Source organism: Cervus canadensis, chromosome 8 (genome assembly GCF_019320065.1).
Source record: "Cervus canadensis isolate Bull #8, Minnesota chromosome 8, ASM1932006v1, whole genome shotgun sequence".
NCBI lineage: Eukaryota > Metazoa > Chordata > Mammalia > Artiodactyla > Cervidae > Cervus > Cervus canadensis.
The window spans coordinates 4,831,065-4,854,134 of record NC_057393.1 but is presented as its reverse complement, the minus strand read 5'-3'; the positions used below and the strand labels follow the sequence as shown (position 1 = coordinate 4,854,134).

At 48.1% G+C, this 23,070-nt stretch overlaps 1 protein-coding gene across 8 annotated transcripts in view; it reads left to right on the top strand.

Moving 5' to 3' along the window:
* Positions 1–23,070, top strand: part of PTPRE (protein tyrosine phosphatase receptor type E) — a 179,707-nt gene that overhangs the window by 8,767 nt on the left and 147,870 nt on the right. Inside the window, exon 2 of one of the 8 annotated variants that reach the window (XM_043475092.1) lies at positions 20,606–20,754. The exons of the other annotated variants lie outside the window; for them this stretch is intronic. The gene's annotated coding sequence lies outside the window, so the exon portion shown is untranslated. The remainder of the gene's footprint in view (positions 1–20,605; positions 20,755–23,070) is intronic. 8 annotated transcript variants of the gene reach the window in all.

The following is a 23,070-nucleotide window of genomic DNA, read 5'->3' as shown; positions in this document are numbered from 1 at the left end:
GTTTTTTTGTTTGTTTCAGTATGGCAATGATCTGTAAGTTCCGTACAGAGATGGCACTTTTCTTTCGTGGCCGGTATTTTGGAGGCCGGTGCAGCCAGGCTCGATGGGCTGTGTTGTGTCTGTGTGCAGGCCCACCAGGTGGGGAGCGTGGCCGTGCTTCCCGGGGTGACTTCTGAGCTGATGGCCTGAACGACAGGGTGGGAATGGCTGGGCTGGGTGCGTGTCATTGTTGCTTAATTGATGGCAGCAGTGTGCATGAAGACCCATGGAGTGACTGGTGTCTGGTCACCTGAGGCTCACCCCCTGTTGCTTCTGATACGCGACATTGGTTAGGCTCCCGTGAGACGACTCCCTGGGTCCCCCTGGAAGCGGGCAGCCCCGGAGCCTGAGCGGGCCGTGCCTTCCACGATGAACTCCTTGCAGCCTCCACTCCGAGTCTGGTTGAGGGTCCGCTGCGCTCCCCGCCCCCAGCCAGGGTGTCTGTCCCCAGGATGCTGGTGGGCATGCCACTGCCCTGCGGTCACCACCCTCTCCAGAAGGGGGGTCCTGGTGGTGGGGCAGAGGAAACAACTTCCATGACCGATGTGGCTGTGGCCTCCAGGGCCATCTATGGGAGGGTCTGCTAGAGAGTCTGGACCTCAGGGTGGAGCTCCCCCTTTCTTCCACCCAACCCCACCCTCCGCCCGGACTTCCGGGGGCCCCAGTGCAGAGGAAAGTGTGATGTCGCCCCACAGGCTGGGAGAGACAGGCTCCATATGGTCAGGGATCCTGGAGGGTCAGAGACGGGAACACAGGTCATCTCACGAGGGGCCTCACCTGCTTACGTAACTGAAGGTTGGGGAAGAGCAGGATCCTGTGGTTCAGCATCGCCGTCAACACCCCACCCCTTCCTCCTTCTCACGACAGGCTCTTCCTCCAGCGTCTCCAGCAGTCTCCTATCCATCCTCCCCGCAGGAGAGAGCCGCCCGCCCCCACCACCTGAGCAGGAGGCTGTGGACTCCGGAGTGAGTCTCCTTGGCTCTGATGCACCAGGCCTCAGTCGCTCACCGCGCCCAAAGCTTGCAGTGTGGCCAGGGTTCGCCCTATTCTGATTGTCCAGGCTGGGGCCCTGTGTCCTGCCAGGGGTCGGGGGTGGAGCAGCTCCCCTCAAACCACTGTACCCTTCAGGGGAGAGTGGCTGGGGCCTTCAGGGGAAGGGAAGAGGGTGGACCACTCAAGAAGAGGATGGGAGGACCCCTGGGCCTGCCCAGGAATGGCGTTAGAATTAATGGGTGGACTTGTGCTCCGTCTTGGGCTGGGGGAGGCAAAGAAGAGTTCTGAGGAAGGGAAGCGCTGATGATGTGTGTGTGTTGGGGGTGGTTAATGAGGGGTGGGCAGGGGGCAGGAGAGTCTCTGGGTGGTCTTCTCCAGTGAGGACATGCCTCTGAGTCACAGGGCAGGTCCCAGAGCCCCCTGCGTATCGTGAGGTCAGGAGCTGCATTTCTTACAAAGCTCCCCAGGAAATCCCAACCTGTGGCCGGGTAGAAAAAGTCAGGGGCTTTTTTCAGGGGCCCAGGAATGAGGTCAGGACTTTCCATGGGTGGAAAGTGGGCAGTGGGTGGCACTGCAGCTGCCTGGGCAGGTGGAGGAGGCACCAGTGCCTTGCAGGGCTAACAGTGGGGTTGAGGTGGTACCTGGTACCTGTGGCTCATAGGACCAAAATGGAACCATCATGGGGAGGGGACCAGTCCTGAGTGCTGCCCTGAGGGTGGCTGGAATCTTCAGGAATCTCCTTTGTTTGCATTCTGCTCCCCTTTCAGTCCTGCTCCAGCCACTTCCATCCTAAATGAGAGTTCTTGGACAGACTGACCCATGATGAGGTGTTGGGGATGCACTGGGGGCCAGTTTCAAGTGTTGCTTTTTAAAAGATGACAGTTTTGGAATGAGGAGGACTAAACCAAGTAAACATTGGAGGGTTGGTTCCTGACAGTGTGAGGGGATGGTGGTGGTGATAGTGATGGTGATGGTGGTGGTGATGATGGTGGTGGTGATGATGATGGTGATGATGGTGGTGATGATGGTGATGGTTGTGGTGGTGACTGTGGTGATGATGGTGGTGATGGTGGTGATGGTGGTGGTGATTGTGGTGGTGATGGTAATGATGGTGGTGATGGTGGTGGTGATGGTGGTGGTGATGGTGGTGATGGTGATGATGATGATGGTGATGGTGGTGGTGATGGTGATGGTGGTGATGGTGATGGTGATGGTGATGATGGTGATGGTGATGGTGGTGATGGTGGTGGTGATGGTGATGGTGATGGTGGTGATGGTGATGGTGGTGATGGTGATGGTGGTGATGGTGGTGATGATGGTGGTGATGGTGGTGGTGATGATGGTGATGGTGGTGGTGATGGTGGTGATGGTGGTGGTGATGGTGATGGTGGTGATGGTGGTGGTGGTGGTGATGGTGATGGTGGTGATGGTGGTGATAGTGGTGATGATGGTGATGATGGTGGTGATGATGGTGATGGTGGTGATGATGGTGGTGATGGTGGTGATGATGGTGATGATGGTGGTGGTGATGATGGTGGTGATGGTGATGATGATGGTGGTGATGGTGGTGATGATGGTGATGATGATGGTGGTGGTGATGATGGTGACGATGATGATGATGGTGATGATGGTGGTGATTGTGGTGGTGATGATGGTGATGGTGGTGATGATGGTGGTGATGGTGGTGGTGATGGCTGGCAGTGGGGGCGTTCCTTCCCGCAGCCGTAAGCCCCAGGAGACTCATAGCCATGTATGTACATCCATCCACTCATCCGTTCAGTAAACATAAACAGGAGACCTACTGGGTGCTGGGGCCCCAGTGCTGAATAGAATGTACGGATCCTGCCCTTGCAGCCTTTACCTGGGGCCTGGGCTTCCATGTCTGTCTATCTGTCTGCCCCCAGGATTCCCCTCAGAGGCCAGTGGCACAGCTCAGCCTCACTTGGGGGACCGTGTGTGGCAAGGGGACCGCCCCGAGGTCCTGGAGTCACCCCTGCGGGACCGAGAGGGCCTCCCGTGCCTCTTCCCTTCCTGTCAATCCGGAGCAACATGTGTTCATGGTGGGGGGCGGGCATTTCCACTGGGTGGTGATGGCTGAGTGGCTGTCCCTCCCCACCCCACCCCCTAGAACTGCAGTTCTGCCAGGCTCTCTTTCAAGAGCCCATCTGTCTGGTAGTGAACCCAAATTCCTGGGACTCTATTCCTGACCTTAACGTCTAAAGGAGGCTGGACTCTTAAGGCCAGATGGGGAGGGTGGCAGGGTCACCCATTGGCCTGCCCCCTCCTCCCTACTCAGCTCTCTTCCACCCCTGGACTTCTTTTTTCCAGAACCCCAAGCCCTCCTGAGCTCACCCTCCTGTGTCGGGGACACTCACGCTGTGGAATGAGGGCCCACGGGTGGCAGCGGCTGTGGATCGTGCCTCGGGCCGCTCTCCTGCCCGCTGCATGCCTGCCCGGGCCGGCGGCCCTGGGAGCTGGCACTTCACCGCCGGCATGCCATTCTTTTGAAATGAGTAACAGCCAAGCTGGTCCAAGAAATGCCCATTGTTTCCAGCCTGCTGCTGTCCAGTCTCCAAAAAATAAAAAGACCCGATTGCCTCCTCACGTGAGGAGGCCAGGGGGACAGGCTTCGGGGAACGGGGCCCCCTCAGGGGCCGTGGGAGAGACCCTGCCCACGAGACCGCAGATACCCAGGGCTGAGTGCTACAAGCCCAGGAGGACCGCATACCAGAACGGTTTGCCCAATTGCTCCTGGTTGGAGAATCATTTTGATTTAGTCCTAACAGCTCCATGGAGAGTTTCCATGTTGGGAAAAATTCTATCAAGATACCCTAGTATTGGAGTCACAGTCTTTCTTTAATGCAAAGTTCAAACAACACATATTTTACTTCCTGTTGCCTCTGGCAGGGTCTGGATGAACCTAGGATTGGAGCTGACCTTCAGGTGGGGCACCCGCTCACTTGCCCTCACCCCACCCTGCCTGATTTCTGGTTGGTAGGAGCTCAGCCCCTTAATCGAGCAGCACAGATCCAGATGAAGTCCCTGTAAACGCTGTGCTGTCTGGTCTGGCTGGAGGGGAACGTTTCCCTGCAGGAGGCTTAAGCTGGAAAATATCCATGACGAATACAAGGAGCCTTTGGGTGGAGGTTTAAATACTGTGTCAAGATGCATAAAAAATACAATTAACCATGGTGTGAGGCAGGTCATGTCTCTGGGAAACTGCGTGTCTGAACAAATCAAAGGAACATGTGGGAACGAACTCCTAAGCATTTTTATCAAGAAAGAGTTTGGGCCTGAAATGGGGCTGAGTGATATGATCACTGGAGAAGGAAATGGCAATCCACTCCAGTATTCTTGCCTGGAGAATTCCGTGGACAGAGTAGCCTGGCGGGCTACAGTCCACATGGGGTCGCAAAGAGTCAGACATGACTGTGTGACTCACTTTTATAGGGTCACAGACCTCGTTCTTCATCAGGAAGGACAAGGGAAGGTGGACGAGGTGTTTTTGAGATGTGTGATTTGGCACATGTATAGTTTTTGGTGGCTCAGTGGTAAAGAATCTGCCTGCCAATGCAGGAGATGTGGGTTTGGTCCCTGGGTCAGGAAAACCTCCTGGAGAAGGATTTAGCAACCCACTCCAGCATTCTTGCCTGGGAAATCCCATGGGCAGAGGATTCTGGCCAGATACAGTCCATTGGGTTAAAAAGAGTTGGACAGGACTGAGTGACTAAACAACAATTATTGTCAGTAGGATTTCACCCTCAGCCTACAGCCAGCCTGTTCCCCTCTGTCCAACTTCCCTTTCTCTGTGTGTTCAGGGGCTATTTCATGACCTACACAACAAAAACTGCAAGATTAACCAGGACAGTGTGGGTGAGATGTTCAATAGGGTCCCATTTGGTTGCAGAACATGGAAACATTGGCTCTGACCCACACATCTCAGTGCATTTCATCTTCCCTAAAAACTATTGGAAAAGACCCTGATGCTGGGAGGGACTGGGGGCAGGAGGAGAAGGGGACAACAGAGGATGAGATGTCTGGATGGCATCACCGACTCGATGGACATGAGTTTGAGTAAGCTCCGGGAGTTGGTGATGGACAAGGAGGCCTGGCGAGCTGCAGTCCGTGGGGTCTCAAAGAGTTGGACACCACTGAGCAACTGAACTGAACTGAACTGAAAAACTATTGACAATGTACCATTTTTGCATCTAGAAGTAATGGAGCTTTGGTACAACTGTAGCTGAGCTTGCTAGAAAGTAGCTGCCCTAATGAATGAGCAAAGCCAGAAAACCTCCGCCCTCAGTGCTCTTGCTGTTTTAAGCAGAGGCCTTCAGAGGAGTCCCTGGGATACTTTGCAATGCACACTCCCGGGCACTGACGAGGTGGTTCTGTGAAATAAGGTCTGTGCCAAATGCAGCCTTTGGCACAGACCTCAGTTTTCCAAGCTCCGGAACAGAGTTGGCAATTTTGTCTTGTCTCACCTGTCTGAGGGGCTTCTCTGGTGGCTCAGCAATAAAGACTCTGCCTGCAGTGCAGGAGACACGGGTTCAATCCCTGGGTCGAGAAGATCCCCTGGAGGAGGAAATGGCAACTCACTCCAGTATTTTTGCTGGAAAAATCCCATGGACAGAGGAGCCTGGGAGGAGGCTACAGTCCATAGGGTCACAGAGAGTCGGACATGACTGAGCAACTGAGCACACACACCTGTCTGAAGCTAGCATATCTGAGACTTGGCTGGAGCTGGAAGACCCACTTCCTTGGCTGGCAAGCTGATGTCTGCTCTGGGTTGCAGGCCACAGTTCCTTCCCATGTGGAGACATACAAAGGATCACTTGAGCATCCTTATGAGGGGCAGCTGATTTCCCCCAGAGACAGTGGTCCCAGAGAAAGTGAGGCAGAAGTTGAAACATCTTTTAAGACCTAGCATCAGAAGTCACAAGGTCTTTCCTGCAGTATTCCATTGGTCATACAGGTTAGCCCCACTTACACAGAGAAGAATGACCGGTCCTTTCCAAAGAGTAGGTGGTGGTGGTGTTCAGTAGTGAGGTCGTGTTCAACTCTTTGCAACCCCATGGACCAAGGCACACCAGGCTTCCCTGCCCTTCACTATCTCCTGGAGTTTGCTCAAACTCATGTCCATTGAGTCGGTGATGCCATCCAACCATCTCATCCTCTGTCATCCCCTTCAGTCCTCCTGCCTTCAGTCTTTCCCATCATCAAGGTCTTTTCCAGTAAGTCAGCTCTTTGCTTCAGGTGGCCAAAGGATTGGAGCTTCAGCTTTAGTATCAGTCCTGCTAATGAGGAAGATGTTGGTGAGGAACCTTTATTCTTTTACTATCCTGGGTGTGTTAGTTGTGGCTTTTAGCAGTAACAGCACAGAACTGAGAAAAGGAGCTGGCAGAGAGTTATGGAGTGGTCCTTGGAATCAACTGGAAAGCTGGTTAAACGGTCTGAAAAGGGGCAGGGCCAAGGCTCCCAGTGAGCTGCAGGCACGGCTGGGCCACCAGAAGCTTTCAGCGAGGATGTGGGCTGTGGTTCATGGCTGCTGGGGCTGTGGATGTTGCTGCTGCTGGGCCCTCGCAGCTGCACCCTCTGCCCGCGGTTTCAGGACATCCCTGGATCCACGACTCACCCCGAAGACTCAGTCCTGGTAAGACTGATGGTTGCAGCCCGGTCACCTCCCTGTCAAAACCTGGGCTGCAGGTACGTGGAGGGGGGGATGTAGGTGGGATCCTGCCCGGGAGGGGGAGCGCTTTGAACCACTGATGACGCACCTAAGAGGGATGCTCAAAAGTAGGAGGAAGAGTTGAGGCTGCTAAGGGCATCCCCCAAACACCGGCATTCATGCTGCCTGATTTGTACTGAGCCCGAGGGTTATTTTTGTCTGCAAGTACACCCTGTATTACATATTAATATATTCCTGAAAAGTTATGTTAATTTGAATCGTGGCTTATACACACTGGCTAAGCTTAATACCTTCTAGAAGTCTGTAGATAATCCTTTTGTAAAGCAGCTAATCCTTTTAGGGAACAAATAATCACTTCTTAATGATTTTTTTTTTAAGGTCAAGACTCTGCGTATTGTGTTTTCTCAAGGCAGAGGATCCAACTTTCAGGTTTCCTCTTTTGCTCATAGTGAGGGACCATGACGGCTTTATGTATAACTGTTTGCAGTGTTTCATGCTGTGTGGAAGAATAAAAACACTGAAGGTTGGTTTGTTTTCTTCATTTTTCCTTCTCTACTGTAATTGATTGTCTCCTGGAAGGAAGCACAGGCTATTAAAATTTTTAAAGAGCTTGTTTTTATTTTGTTCTTGCCCACAAGGCTGTTTTAACATGAGCGTGTTTAGTGGTGAACAAGGGAAGAAGCAAACATTTTTAGTTGTTCTGCCTGGGAAATTAGATTTGGAAAATTCACCTTTAATGTTAGTTTTTTTTTTTTCCCCTTCTGCGGGAGGCTTCCACATCACAGCAGGAAAATTTGATTCCATTTCCAAGAGTTGTCTTTAGGTTTCCTGGTTAACTGGGGGCAGGGGCCTGGACGGGAGGAGCGTGGGGAGCAGGGCAGAGGCATGGGCCCAGCTCCGCGGGGGCCGTGATAGGTTCTGTGTGTGCAGAGGAATCCAGGTGGAACAGGAGCGAGCAGAACCATCAGATGAGGAGCTGGGTGGGGGGCAGTCGGGCAGCTGGTGTCGGAGTCTGCTTGAGAGAGGAGAGATGCAGAGACAGGGGGAGACACAGGAGACAGCTGCCATTCAGGTGCCTCCGCGTGCCGTGTGTGTGCATACCTGAAGTCTCCATCCCCACAGAGTAAGGGGGACAGGAAAGCTGGGGCGGCCTCCACCCCAGGGCGGGTCTCTCATGCCTGTAGGAAGGTAAGAACGTGTGTTACTACATCAGTAAGACTGATTCAGCCCCTTTCTCCTCCAGCATTGGAACCCATCAGTGTCATTGGTGGACACTCGAGGAGGCACTGACTTCTGTTTTCAGAGACTATGTTATTAAAACATAGATTCTTTTTTTAATAATTTTTTAAAAAGCAACAATAAAATCAGACCCTGGAATCATACTGCTTGTGGCAAGATGCCCCCTCTAAGAAGGCATAGGAGGATGGAGTGGATTCCCTTTGTGTCGCTGAATTCTCTTAACGTTGAATGTGTGTAAGATGTCAGCCCATCTTATGGTTAGCAAAACTAAGCCTTGGACATGGGACACAGGTTGTTCGGAGCCCTGTCTCCTGGAAGGTGGCAGAGAGGGGCTTCCGTCCCGGGTCTGTCGGCTGTCCGAGCAGGGCCGGTCGCCACCCTGGCAGGCAGGGTGGTGATGAGCAGAGCAGCTTGGAGGAGACGTGCCTGGGAACCGAGGCAGCTTGAGTTGAGGCTCCTGCAATTCCGGATGGACATCCTGAGATGGCCACCGCGTTGAATAAAATATGTGGCTAAAGAACATACAGTAAATAACATTTTTCAGTGGGTTATTTTACTCTGTATGTCAGAATACAAATGATTCTGATTCCATGGTGGGACATAGAGTGAATTACTTTCCTGATTTAATTTTACATTTAAGTGCATGCTAAGTCGCTTCAGTCATGTCTGACTCTGTGTGACCCTATGGACTGTAACCCGCCAGGCAGGAATACTGGAGTGAGTTGCCATTTCCTTCTCCAGGGGATCTCCCCAACCCAGGGATCGAACCCGCGTGTCTTACATTTCCTGCATTGGCAGGCAGGTTCTTTACCTCTAGTGCCACCTGGAAAGCCATTACTTTTAAGAGCGGATAGTAACTTCCATTAATCTGGGTGCCTTTTAGTGTGTTATTATGATTATTATTTTGCTGTCGTTATTTAACTGGATTTCCCCATATTTTTGTGTTATATTTTGGTATAAAACAGAAAAAGCACCATCATTTTTTTGGCCAAGAAAATTAATGCACTCTGCAAAAACTATTAGAGGGAATATTGACTTCCTAATACAATAACCCTGAATTGCTTCCCCCCCTCCCAAGATTCGCAAATTACGTTAGTAGTAGCCTTCAGATTTATACTTAGAGAAAAACTTCAAAAGAAGATTTATTGCTGTTCTTCACTCATTTTCCAGCCATTCTCACGCAACCATCTGAACAAACCTTAAAATTCCTTTCATTTAACAGAGAAAGCAGCCTCTCAGTTGCTCCTGTTTTGTTTATCCAGTTCTCATCTGTGTGCTGACTTCCTGGCCTTCTTTCCCTTTCAGTAAATCGTGTTTGTTATTGACAAGACCATTTTGTTTCCTTAGAGCTTGGAACTTCTGAGTGGGAAGGAAATAGGTGAAACCTTAGTGCAGATACAGCAGTTCTTTAACTGTTTTTAAATGCGCATATTATCATCAGTTCGTATTGATTCTATGTGGCCTTCTTTCAGAAACGTTCCAGTGCCAATCCATTCCCCTATTTCATGTCTTTACTGGTTTTTCTCTGTGTACCTAGAACCGATTGTTCTGGGAGTGTGAGAGGTTTGTGTGCTGGGTTAGCTCAACATGCGTGTTTATGCTGAGTCCGTCTACAAGGCTGAGTAACTAGGAAACATCCTACCCTGAGTACAGACTGAGAGGTGTGGCCTGGAAATGTGTATCCATCTTTGAAATAACAGTTTGGAAAGCACAGTATTTGGTAGATAAGGGCTGTACTGAAGTCACAGGAAAAAAAAAAAAGATCATGGGACTTCCCTGGTGGTCCAGTGGTTAAGACTTCCTGCTTCCAGAGCAGGGGGCCAGATTCCGTTCCTGGTCAGGGAATTAAGATCCCACATGCCATGTGGTGCGGCCAAAAAAGTTAAAAAGAAAGAAAGAAATCGTGGCATTTGATTTCATAATGTTCCTTGTCCAGCCTAACTTTCATAACTGAACCAAATGCTGAGAGCAGTATTAGAGGTCAAGGTCACCATAAATCAGCTTTCACACTGGAGAATGAAAATTAACTGTATAGTCACGCTCAGTGACATGTCTGTTAAATACAGAGATTGCTGTGAATAGATTTATGCATTCAATTTGTTTGCAGTTGTCAAAACCTCATTAATTGTAAGCCCAATGACATTGTTTGCTGTTTCAAATCACTTTTAAATTACACATGTGCTACTTAATCTTAAAAGCAAAATTAAACCTTGGATTGGTATACATTTCAAGTTACAACTGTAAGCCATTGTATTTGGGGGGAAGGAGTAATATGCACTGTAAAATAAAAATTAGGAGGTGCTTTGCATTCATGGTGATTTATGTAATTAGATTCTGTCAACTGTAATTTTTCAGGTTAATTACTTCCATGGTATATGTCATGTAAATAATAAAGTTATCAATCTTGTTTCATGTTAAAATTATTATATAAATCCTTAGTATTAAAGTCATAAGATTCTGTGCTGTACTTAATTGCATCTGATTCTTTGCAACCCCATGGACTGTAACCCGCCAGGCACCTCTATCCATGGGGATTCTCCAGGCAAGAATGCTGGAATGGGTTGTCATTTCCTTCTCCAAGATATCTTCCCAGCCCAGGGATCAAACCTAGGTCTCCCACATTGCAGGCAGATTCTTTACCATCTGAGCCACCGGGGAAGCCCAAGAATACTGGAGTAGGTAGCCTATCCCTTCTCCAAGGGATCTTCCCAACCCAGGAATCGAACTGGGGACTCCTGCATCGCAGATGGATTCTTTACCAGCTGAGATACCAGGGAAGCCCAAATAATAAAGTTACCAATCCTGATTCAATTAAAATTATTATATAAATACTTAGTGTTAAAGCAATAAGGTATTTTAAGTAAATTACTTGGAAGTATGAGCTGTATGGTAAATAGGTAAAATTGATTTTTGTAAAGAAATCAACAAAGATGGATATTTCACCTGTTTAACAAATATAGGTGTTTATCAAGTCTATACCTGGGCCAGGTGCTGGGGGCCGCAAAAGCAGGAAATCAGGGGCACTGCGCCCAAGAGTGCTGGTCTGGCACGGCATCTCCGAAGGGTTCCCTGGTGACCGTGTCCCCTCCCCACGCGTCTGCCCGGTGGGGTCAGGTGCGCTGGGAGCTGCAGGCGGCAGGCACCACCTGGGGGGGTGAGGACACCAGCAGGCTTCCCAGCCGGCTCTGGCGGTAGAGACCCCGCCTGCCGATGCAGGAGACAGAAGAGAGGTGGATTCGCTCCCGGGGTCGGGAAGCTCCCCTGGAGGAGGGCATGGCGACCCACCCCAGTGTTCTTGCCTACAGGATTCCCATGGACAGAGGAGCCCGGCGGACTACAGCCACAGGATCGCAAAGAGTCAGACACGGCTGAAGCGACGCGCACGCATTTCCAAACAGTTTCGGCCATAGGGACTGTTGTGGTAACATCCCTGAGTGTGTTGGTCCGCACTCTGGGATTCTTAACCTGGAGTCTCCTGGGAGTCCACGGATAGAATTCAGAGGGTCTGGAAATTTAGATAGGGGGAAAAATTTACACCTTTATTTCCATATAATTGGCTTCCTTTGTCATTCCTCACATCTTTAAACATTTTTTTTTCATGGTCGGAAGAATGTATATGTATATATATATTTTAGTTTACGGTTAAGTTCTATTTGTTATTGAAGTATAGTTGATTTACAATATTGTGTTAATTTTAGGTGTATAGTAAAGTGATTCAGTTACACATATATATTTTTTAAGATTTTTTTTCCCTTAGAGATTATTACAAGATACTAAGAGCTCCTGGTGCTGTATAGAAGGTCCTTGCTGATTATTTTATATATCTGTGCTATATAGCAGGTCCTTGTTGATTATCTATTTTATATATAGGAGTGTTTTAATGTTAATCCCAAACTCCTAATTTATTCTTCCCCCCTTCCTGCTTGCTAACCATCAATTTGTTATGTCTGTGAGTCTATTTCTGTATTGTATGTAAGTTCATTTGTATCATTTTTTCAGATTCCACATAAAAGTGATATCATATGATACTCGTCTTCCTTTGCCTGGCTTACTTAGGAACAATAAAATTTTTTTTTTCAAAATTTAAAAGTCACCCTTTTTGTGTACAGCTGCATGAGCTTTCACAAATGCATAGAGATACGTAACCACCACCACCTTCACGAATCCAGCCGTGCCCCCCCAACTAAACAGTCTCTCGGGCTGTGAGTTTACAGTAGACTCTCTAACTCCACCCCTGACTCCTGGCAACCATTGATCTGTCCTCCCTTCCTAGAGTGTTTGCTTTTCCTAGAATGTTCTATAAATAGAATCAGACACTACGTGGCCTTTTGAGTCTGGCTTCTTTCACCTAGCATATGGGTTTAGGAGTCACTCTTGCTGTTGTGTATATCAGTATTGCTGGGTAGTATTCTGTGTATGGATATACTCACTTCTGGTTACCCATTCTCCACATGGGGCTGTATTTGGGCTGTTCCCAGGTGGGGGCACTTATAAATAAAATCAGGCTTCCCTGGTGGCTCAGACAATAAAGCAACCGCCTGCAATACAGGAGACCCAGGTTCCATCCTTGTGTTCGGAAGTCCCCTAGAGAAGGAATGGCAACTCACTCTAGTATTCTTATCTGGAGAATTCTATGGACATAGAAGCCTGGCGGGCTACAATCCATGGGGTCACAAAGAGTCAGACATGACTGAGTGACTAACATACACACATTAATAATATGGCTCTAACATGTGCATATAAGTTTCTCTGTGAATCTAGATTTGTTTCACTTGGATAAGTAAGCAGGATGGGATTGCTGAACACATGTGTGTGACATTATTTTTTTAAAAAAGCAAGTTGTTCTCCATAGTGATGTACTGTTTGCTTTCCTACCAGCAGCGGAGGAGGATTTCAGTTGCTCTGCATCTTTGCCAACATTTGCTATTGTCTGTTGTTTTGTTGTTCAGTTGCTAAGTCCTGCCCCAAGGATCCCTGTCCTTCACTGTCTCCTGGAGTTTGCTCAGATTTATGTCCATTGAGTCAGTGATGCTATCTAACCATCTCATCCTCCACTGCCCACTTCTTTTGCCTTCAGTCTTTCCCAGCATCAGAGTCTTTTCCAGTGAGTCAGCTCTTTGCACCAGGTGGCCAAAGTATTGGAGCTTCAGCTTCAGCATCAGTCCTTCTTATGAGTATTCAGGATTAATTTCCTTTAGGATTGACTGGTTTGATCACCTTGCAGTCCAAGGGACTCTCAAGAGTCTTCTACAGCACCATAATTTGAAAGCATCAGTTTTTCAGTGCTCAGCCTTCTTTATGGTCCAACTCTCACATCTGTACATGGCTACTGGAAAAACCATGGCTTTGACCATATGGATCTTTGTCTGCACCGTGATGCTTTGCTTTTTGACCAACTGCCTAGGTTTGTCATAGCTTTCCTTCCATGGGGCAAGTGTCTTTTAATTTCATGGCTGCAGTCACAGTCTGCAGTGATTTTGGAGCCCAAGAAAAGAAAATATGTCACTGTTTCCATTTTTCCCCCTTCTATTTGCCATGAAGTGATGGGATCAGATGCCACGATCTTAGTTTTTTGAATATTGAGTTTCAAGCCAGCTTTTTCACTCTCCTGGTTCACCCTCATCAGGAGGTTTTTCACTTTCTGCCACCAGAGTGGTGTTATCTCCTTATCTGAGGTTGTTGATATTTCTCCCGGCAATCTTGGTTCCAACTGGTGATTCATCCAGCCCAACATTTCACATGATGTACTCTGCATAGGAGTTAAAGAAACCGGGTGAGAAGGTACAGCCCCGTCTTACTCCTTTCCTGATTGTGAACCAGTCTGTTGTTCCACGTCCGGCTCTAACTGTTGCTTCTTGACCCGCATACAGATTTCGCAGGAGGAAGCTGGGTGGTCTGGTATTCCCATCTCTTTAAGAATTTTCCACAGTTGTTGTGCTCCACACAGTCTAGGCATTTGAGTAGCCAGTGAAGCAGAAGGCGATGTTTTTCTGGAATTCCCTCGTTTGCTATATGATCCAGTGAATGCTGGCAATTTGATCTCTGGTTCCTCTGCCTTTTTATACCCAGTTTGTAAATCTGGAAGTTCTTGGTTTACATACTGTTGAAGCCTAACTTGAAGGATTTTGAGCATCTCCTTGCTAGCATGTGAAATGAGCACAGCTGTGCCATAGTTTGAACATTCTTTGGCGTTGCCTTTCTTTGGGATTGGAATGAAAACTTACCTTTTCTAGTCCTGTGACTACTGCTGGGTTTTCCAAATTTGCTGACGTATTGAGCTCAGCACTTGAACAGCATCATCTTTTAGGATTTTAAATAGCTCAGCTGTAATTCTGTCACCTCGACTAGCTTTGTTTTTAGTAATGCTGCCTAAGGCCCACTTGACTTCACACTGCAGGTGTCTGGCTCTAAGTGAGTGACCGCACCACTGTGGTTATCTGGGTCAAGACCTTTTTTTATAGTTCTGTGTATTCTTGCCACCTCTTCTTACTCTTTCCTGCTTCTGTTAGGTCCATACCATTTCTCTCCTTGGATGAAGTGTGCCTTTGATGTCTCCAGTTTTCTTGAAGAGTTGTTTACTTTTCTAATTTTGCCATTCTTATAGGTGAGTCATGATACCTAGTTGCAGTTTTAGTTTGCATAATGACCAGTGTCTTAGAACATCTTTTCCTGGGTTTATTTGCTAACTGTACATCTTCTTTGATAGTGTCTGTTTAAATATTTTGCCCATTACAAATATTGAGTTGTTAGTCCTATATAATTTATTTTCTGCAATTAAAAACATTATTCTAAGGATATTCTCCACTGACTGACCAAAAGGATCCAAGTCACCAAAAAGATTAAGAACCCTTGGGGGACACACAATCTTTGAAATATCTTTGGTATTTACATTTTTAGCTCCCTTCAAGAAAGGAGCAACAGAGGATGAGATGGTTGGATGGCAGCACCAACTCAATGGACGTGAGTCTGAGCAAACTCCGGGAGATAGTGAAGGACAGGGAAGCCTGGCGTGCTGCAGTCCATGGAGTCCCAAGTGGTAGGTAGCTTGCCCATGATAGGGCATATCATCATTCTTTGTTCTGTTCTGTATACATAAAATAGGATTTCACAGCATCACTCTCAGCTGTGAGCAGGATCCCTTGTGCCTCCCTCCTCTTTGGTGAACCATAAAGCATTTTTCTATTTTTATTTATGAAATCCCTTGGCCCTCTTTGATTCTTAACCCAAATGGAAGAAATCCTAAGTTGTAGGAAAAAGTGAACCAACATATTCCAAGAGAACAGTCCTGTTCCACCTTCAAAATTAAGAGCTCTTTCTTCAGGCAGGAGACAAGTTTGACTGTGTGTTTGATCGCTGTTTGTGATTATCTCCATGACACAGAGGACTGACTTATTTTTCTGCCTTGATCTGTCTTTTTCATCCAGCTCCCGAGCAGAGCTCATCTCCCAGCAATTTTTTTTTTAAATCTACTGGAGCTATTTTTTAAAGGCTCTGCAGACTCTTTAAGTGGGTAGCTAAATATTGACTCAGTCATATCTGAATCTATGAGTCAAGTTTCAATATAATCTTGAGTGGCTGACATTTTTAGGAATCATATCCTTATTTATGATCCACAGATTAGTCTTGTTTTGTGGTTCTTCTGTTAAGGAATATAAAGAAGATATAAGGTACAGATATTTGTGCCACAATATTTTATTATATTACAATCAAGTGACTTACGTAGGATTCTCTTCTTCCCCATTGGAAAGAAAAAAGTTGGAAAAGTAAATGCAGTGTATGTACTGAAGATGAATGCTTGGCGCACACACACCCAAAATGATGCCATGATGAAGAATTCTTCCATGTGTTAGTTATTGCTTTAGAGTGAATTTTAGTGATAAATAGATGCCCTACATTTTACATTTGGCACATTAGCGTATGCAAATATATGTTGAGTGCTTATAATTTGGGAAATCAGAGATGTGGGAAGTACCTCCCAGCTGTGCCTCTGGGGAAGAAGAGCCACGCAGGTGAGGTGCCTGGGCAGCTGTGAGGCAGCGCCGCGCGGAACCCATGGCCCGGCTTGTGGGTCTCACGTGGGTGCAGTGTTTGGTGCCCCGTCTGTCTTCCTTAGAGAAAGGAGGGTGGGGAAAGGTTCTTTTGCTCATTTGCACACCCGTGTGTGCCCGTGGCCAGTTTCCGGCTCATCTTAGTCAGTTTCCATGTAAGTTCCCACCAGTTTGGCAGCTTGAAGCAACACCCAGTCCTGACCCCACAGCTTCTCTCTGGAGGGCTCTGCCCGGAGTCTCATAGAATGAGATCGGTGTGTCGGCAGGGCTGTGGTCCCAGCTGGAGACCCTGGGATGAAGGAGCCTGCATTCAGGTCACGCAGGTGAGGTCTGTGTCCATGGTGGCTGAACGTGGAGGGTGGTCTCCGGGTTCTGGAGGCTGCCCCACTCCCCGGCTCCAGGCCTGCTTCCTCCATCCTCAGAGTCAGCAGTCCCTCTCCTGTTTCCACCATCTGTGCCCCCCACCCCTGCCCCACCCCACCATCACATCTCTCTTCTGCTCCTTTCCTGCTTTTAAAAGGGCTCCTGTGACCACCCTGGAGCCACCCCAAGAATTCAGGATCCTCTCCCTACGTTAAAGTCAGCAGATTAGGAATCTCAACTCCCCTGCTAAGCCCCTTCCCAGCAGCACCTGGATCACTGCACGCTGGGTGAGACTCTTGGGGGATATTTTTAAAATTCTGCCTCCCAGCTCCCTCCACACCCACGTTAACATCAAAATGACAAAATTTAAGGTTCTCTTGAGTGACTGTTTGCAGCAAAGGGATTTGTTTCCATTTCTGAGACAATATGTGCAGAGATAATTCTGTGATATTTACACATTTGGTGTTTACGCCTTGCAGACTCCATTATACATATCTTTAGGAATACTCTTTACATAAATTAAGATGATTTGTCTCTTTCCTGAAAACAGCAACATGCCACACATTCTAGATGAAAATGAGGGATTGTTTACATCATGGACCAAATTAAACTCTGGAAGAATTCCGAAGTAGGATAGATGGAAATGTGCTCGAATGTATGGCATATTTTAGGTTTCCTAGGAAGCTCCTTGTCAGTATAACCGCAAATTAATATTGCAAAACTAGTTAATTATGAGATCATCTAGTATCCTAATATGTATCTGAGGTTCTCTGGCATTTAACAGAGAAAGGAATCCTAAACACATATTATCTTCCTCTGTGGGCTTGCCCAGGACCACCTCTGTTGCCTGGGAAGATGGATCACCCCCATGTGGTGGAGGTCTGGCGCTGGGGTCAGAGGGCATGGGTTCTTTTTTTTTTTTTTTAAGAATTTATTTATTTTTGGCTGCGCTGGGTCTTCATTGCTGTGCCTGAACCTTCTCTATTGTGGAGAGCAGGGGCTCCTCTCCAGTTGAGTTGCGTGGGCTTCTCTTGTTGCAGAGCACAGCTCGGGTGCAGGGCTCCGGAGTTGGCATGCGTGCTTGGTTGCTCTGCAGCATGTAGATCTTCCTGGACCAGGGATGAAACCTGTGTCCCCTGCACTGGCAAGGGTTCTTATCCTCTGTACCCCCAGGGATGTCCCCAGAGGGAATGGATCCTATTTTCTCCCTCCAGTTCCCCTCCCCTTCTGGCTGGGCCATGTGGGGCAAGTTCTGTGTTCTCAAGCCTCAGTCTTACTATCTGGGAATAATTCTGACTAGGCTTTAATGAAGTAGCATCTAAGAAGATAATTTGTGAATCACGAAGAGTTAGACACCTGCTAGTGAAGGGCTTTCCAGGTGGCTCAGTGGTAAAGACTCTGCCTGCCAATTCAGGAGCCTCAGGGTGGGGTGGGTTCGATCGCTGGGTGGGGAAGATCCCCTGGAGAAGGAAATGGCAGCCCACTCCAGTATTCTTGCCTAGAGAATCCCATGGACAGAGGAGCCTGGTGGGCTACAGTCCCTAGGGTTGCAAAGAGTCAGACACAACTGAAGTGACTTAGCGCCCATGTAGTCAAGGATGAGATGTTTAGGTAGCATCACTGATTCAGTGGACATGAATCTGAGCAAACTCCGGGAGATACTGGAGGACAGAAGAGCCTTGTGTGCTGCAGTCCATGGGGTTACAAAGAGTCAGACTTGACTTAGCGCCTGAACAAATTAAGCAACCATAGAGAGAGAATCCGCTCTTGTTCTGACAAATTCTGGAACCAGTATAGAGGAGATGGAGTTTCTCACATGAAGGTTCTCCGCAGAGTATAATCTTGGAAGCAAAAGCAAAAAAGGTGGGGTTCACCTCCCTGTTTCTTCAGCCCTGGAGCAGCTTCGTTGAGGCAGGTCACTGTGTCACCCCAGTCTGTGTCACTGCTTCCCCATCAAGAGCCTGAGGGTAAAGCTCTTATATTAAGAGGATGCTCCTGGCCTTTCCCATGTTAGACTGTTTCTTTGCTTGGTGAGAGAGTCACACACATTTGCCCTTTGGGACTTGTCTGTGAAATCCACCCTCAAGAAATACGATGCTGCCTGCAGACTGAGCTTGGCTGTCTCTCCAAACTGGCAACCCTCGTCTGCTCCGTGGCTCTAGTTCCCTGAGTTCTGCTTCCTTCCCCAGGGATAAGAGCATCTTTAGGATGGCCCTCCTCACCCCCCTAGTTCAGCCCTGGTTTAGGAAAAGTGAAAGTTAGGGTTTTGACTCTTTGCCACCCCATGGACTATATAGTCCATGGAATTCTCCAGGCCAGAATACTGGAGTGGGTAGCTTTTCCCTTCTCCAGAGGATTGTCCCAACCCAGGGATCGAACCCAGGTCTCCCACATTGCAGGCAGATTCTTTACCAGCTGAGCCACCAGGGAAGCCCAAGAATACTGGAGGAGGTAGCCTATCTCTTCTCCAGAGGATCTTCCTGACCCAGGGATCGAACCGGGGTCTTCTGCATTGCAGGTGGACTCTTTACCGATGGAGCTCTCAGGGAAGCCCTCTGGTTTAGGAAACTCAGAAGCTGATGCCACACAGCTTGCATAAGAGTCCAGCTATCTCGTGTTCCCTTTCACGGGGAAGGAGATGCTTGTCCCCTAGGGACACGAGGTTGGGAGGGAGCTGGGTGTCTCTGAGGCCATCTCTGATGTCTCCCAGCACCCGCTGGGCGGCCTCCTTCTTTCCATCTGCTTTGTCCTTCACCGCGGCGCTGAACATGGGGCTGGCGGGTGGGGGCCTGCACAGTGAGCATCCTTCCTGAGAGGGGATTTCCTGCCCGCCCTGCCCCCACGCTGCCCACGCCATCCCACCCCAGCCTCCACTACTTAGAGGGTGCCCCCATGCGTCTGCCCTTCTCTCCTCCGGTTTTCTTGGAGGGGCTGGCAGTGGGGACACATGAGTATCCATGTGGTCCCCTGGAGCAGCCCTCTGGTGCTGTGGAGGCCGGGGCTCCCCATCTCCCCACCCCCCACCCCCAGAAAGGATTATGACATGGGTCCTTCCCCCCGACAGTCGGCGTCTGGACCCTGCAGCTCCATCCTTTGCTCCCAGTTCTGTCCCAGGGGACCCCCTTCTCCCTCAGGACCCAACTCATTTCCACCGAGGGGCACCTTCTCAGACCCGTTTCACTGGGCCCCTTGGGCCCCCTGGCTTGGAGAGGGTCCAGCCACCTGGCAGGGTCACACTGTGGGCATCAGGGTAGGCGTGTCTTCCTCTGGTGCCCAGGACTGGGTCTTCTGAGAGGCCGGGCCATCCCAGGGACCTCACTTAGGGTCCTCACCAAGGCAGAAGCTCCTGGAAGGAGCTCTGGTGTCAGTCATTTAAACTAAGCCCTGAAACCACGTGATTTCATACAGAGGCAGTAAAGATAGAATCGTGATGGGCCAGTGACAGCGGCCTCTGAGCCTCAGACGTGCAGCTTCTGGGGCTCACTCTCCTGGTGCCACAGAGCATTGTGTGGGTGGGGGGAGTTGGGGTGCTCTTTTCTTGGCCCCCCAGACTGCAGCCCAGCCCATCACGTTTCACTGAACACCACCCACCTCTTATCTCTTACATACATTTGAAAATGACTTTCTGTTTGTACGACATCCCAGAAGATCTGATGTCACCTTTTAAATGGTGACTGTACTGTATCCTATGTGATACTCGAAGACAGTCTTCCGAGCAATCACAGCATGGTAGAGGTGAGCCTGTAATGAAGTTCACATCAAGACTGTTTTGTAAATGCCTGTGAATTGGGGGCTTGTCTTTTAAGTAAAATGTAATTTGAAACTTGACATTATTTGAGCTGTTTATTTGACATTCATTGTGTTTAATTAAGAGTGGCCAGTGTGTGTGTGTATATATGCGCAGCACACACAGACACGTACCTGAGTTTATCTGGATCATCCACCCTTTTGAAGAAAGAGCTGATTCTGACTCCAAGGTTTGTGGTGCTGTAACTCCCAGAACTGCTTACCAGACTCAATGACTGTTCAGAACCATTCTCTGATATTCTGGCGGCTGTTAGCTAAGAATTTCTAATTCCAATCCAGTTTAAAGATGGCCAAGTGTTTGTTGTTGTTGTCCTGTAAAAGGCATCAGTAATGATTCTTGGTACAGTGGATGTGGGCTGTGTAGGAACTGACAGGGTTATTGAGAGCTGAGACTCATAATCCCTACGTCTATATGCTTTTCCTTTCGTAGGCAATCCCATCCTCCTGCAGACAGAACTCTGATGTTTTTATGCCTGAAAAGGCTTGGAAAACAAACACAGCACAGAAGTACAGGTGCTGATTCCAGGGTGTGTGCTCCGTCACTTCAGTCGTGTCCAGCTCTTTGCAGCCCCATGGACTGTAAGTCCACCAGGCTCCTCTGTTCCTGGGATTCTCCAGGCTAGCGTACTGCAGTGGGTTGCCATGACCTCCTCTAGGGGACCTTCCCGACCCAGGGATCTAGCCTGTGTCTCTTATATCTCCAGCATTAGCAGGCAGGTTCTTCACCACTGGTGCCACCCGAGAAGCCTGATTCCGGTGCTCTGGCTGCAGAATCTTTATGAATGGGATTAAGATCTCAAACGTGATTTAAGTTCATGTCCAACTCTTTTTCAACCCTGTGGACTGTAACCCACCAGGCTCCTCTGTCCACGGGATTTCGTAGGCAAGAATACTGGAGTGGGTTGCCATTCCCTTCTCCAGAGGATCTTCCTGACCCAGGGATTGAACCTGAGTCTCCTGTATCTCCTGCATTGCAGGCAGGTTCTTTTCCCACTGAGCCACCAAGGAAATCCCTTAAACTATATATTTTTTCAGGTAACAATGCTCTTTTAAAAAATCTGCATTGCACTTTGTCATGAATCATTTAGCTAAAATGCCTTTCCACCATCCTGTACAGTTCACTCAGGTTGGAATTGGTGAAAATCACATGATTTGCAAATCTGCACTTGCCCAAATCAAATTATGAGCATAATTTATAGTTAGAAACCTAGACTTTCTAAGCTGAATGGAGGTTCTAGTAATTGCCTAACCAGGGATGACATTTTGCTCATAAGGAGACAGAAATCCCAAGGATCATTTCTCACCCAAGTAGAATCAATATCTCAGCTGGGGGAAAAAAAGGGAATTTCTTGAGTGTACCTTTTTTTTTTTTAATTGAAGTATAGTCAGTTTATCGTGTTGTGTTAATTTCTTCTGTACAGCAGGGTGTCCCAGTTATGCATGTATATATTCTTTTTCATATTCTTTTCCATTTTGGTTTATCCCAGAACATTGAGGATGCTACACCCAGTGCTCGACAGTAGGACCTTGTTGTTTATCCATTCCATGTATACTAGTTTGGTGTACGCCCTTAATAATGTGCCTGTAAGTTTGTGTGTGTGCCTGTGTGTGTAGACTCCATGGCTCTTACCTAGAGGTGTTAATAAAGATGTATAGCTAATATTCAGTTTGATAGCACTATCTCATATTTTTAAACATATACTTTTCTTTGTTTATTTTATTCACATATCTTTGGTTGTGCTGGGTCTTCGTCGCCACACACGGGCTTTCTCTAGTTGTGGTGAGTGGGGGATGTCTTTGCGGTGGTGCGGGGGCTTCTCGTTTCGCCGGCTTCTCTTTTGCAGAGCCCTGGCTCTGGGGCGCGTGGGCTCAGTTGTGGCTCCTGGGCTCTAGAGTGAGGCCTCAATAGTTACGGTGCACAGGCTTCGTTGCTCGGAGACGTGCGGGATCTTCCCGGACCAGGGATCAAACCGGTGTCCTCTGTGTTGGCAGGCAGATTCTTATCCTCTGTACCACCAGAGAAGTCCTTGTATTTTTTTAAGAAAAGCTTTCATTTTCCTTTGTCTAAGACTAGCAGCCTAGTAGGTTTGAAGCTGGTTAAAAGTCAAGCGCCCTGGTGTACTTGTTGAATCTTGCCATAACATGTGTAAAATTGCTTTCGTGTTGGGACCCAATTTCTTCCTTGTGAAGGGAGTTGACAAAATTTCTCAATCAAATAATAGTGGTGAATGAGCCAGCCTGGCAGCCCCTTAATTAGGAGGCATGTGCATGGAGCTGGGATCCTCTAAGCTCTAATCATGGAGCACAGCTCAGTCGTGACTAATTGTTGGTTAAATGGACATTTTTAAAGTAATCTTATGTTTTCTTTGATCCAGACTATTTTTAGAATTGACATTGCTTTTTTGTTGTATATGTTTAAGGTGTAGGACATGATTTGATATGTATACATTATGAAAGGATTGCTGCAATCCAGCTAATTAATATACACCTGAATCGGAAAGAACCCCTGGAGAAGGGAATGCTTACCCACTCCAGTATTCTTGCCTGGAGAATCCCATGGACAGAGGAGCCTAGCAGACTACAGTCCATGGGGTTGCAAAGTGTCGGACACGACTGGGCGATGAACACTTTTACTCTTCACCTTAAGTGGTTACCTTTTAGTGTTTGTGTGGTGAGAACACTTGAGCTCTACTCTCTTAGCAAATTTTAAGTATACGAAACAGTGCTATTAACTGTAGTCACCATGCTGTGCATTAGATCCCTAGAACTTATTTATCGTAACTGAAAGTGTCTACAAATGATCTCTCTCCATCTCCTCTACCCGCAGCCCCTGGCAACCACCAGTTGACTCTTTGCTTCTGGGTTCAACATTTTTAGATTCCACATATAAGTGAG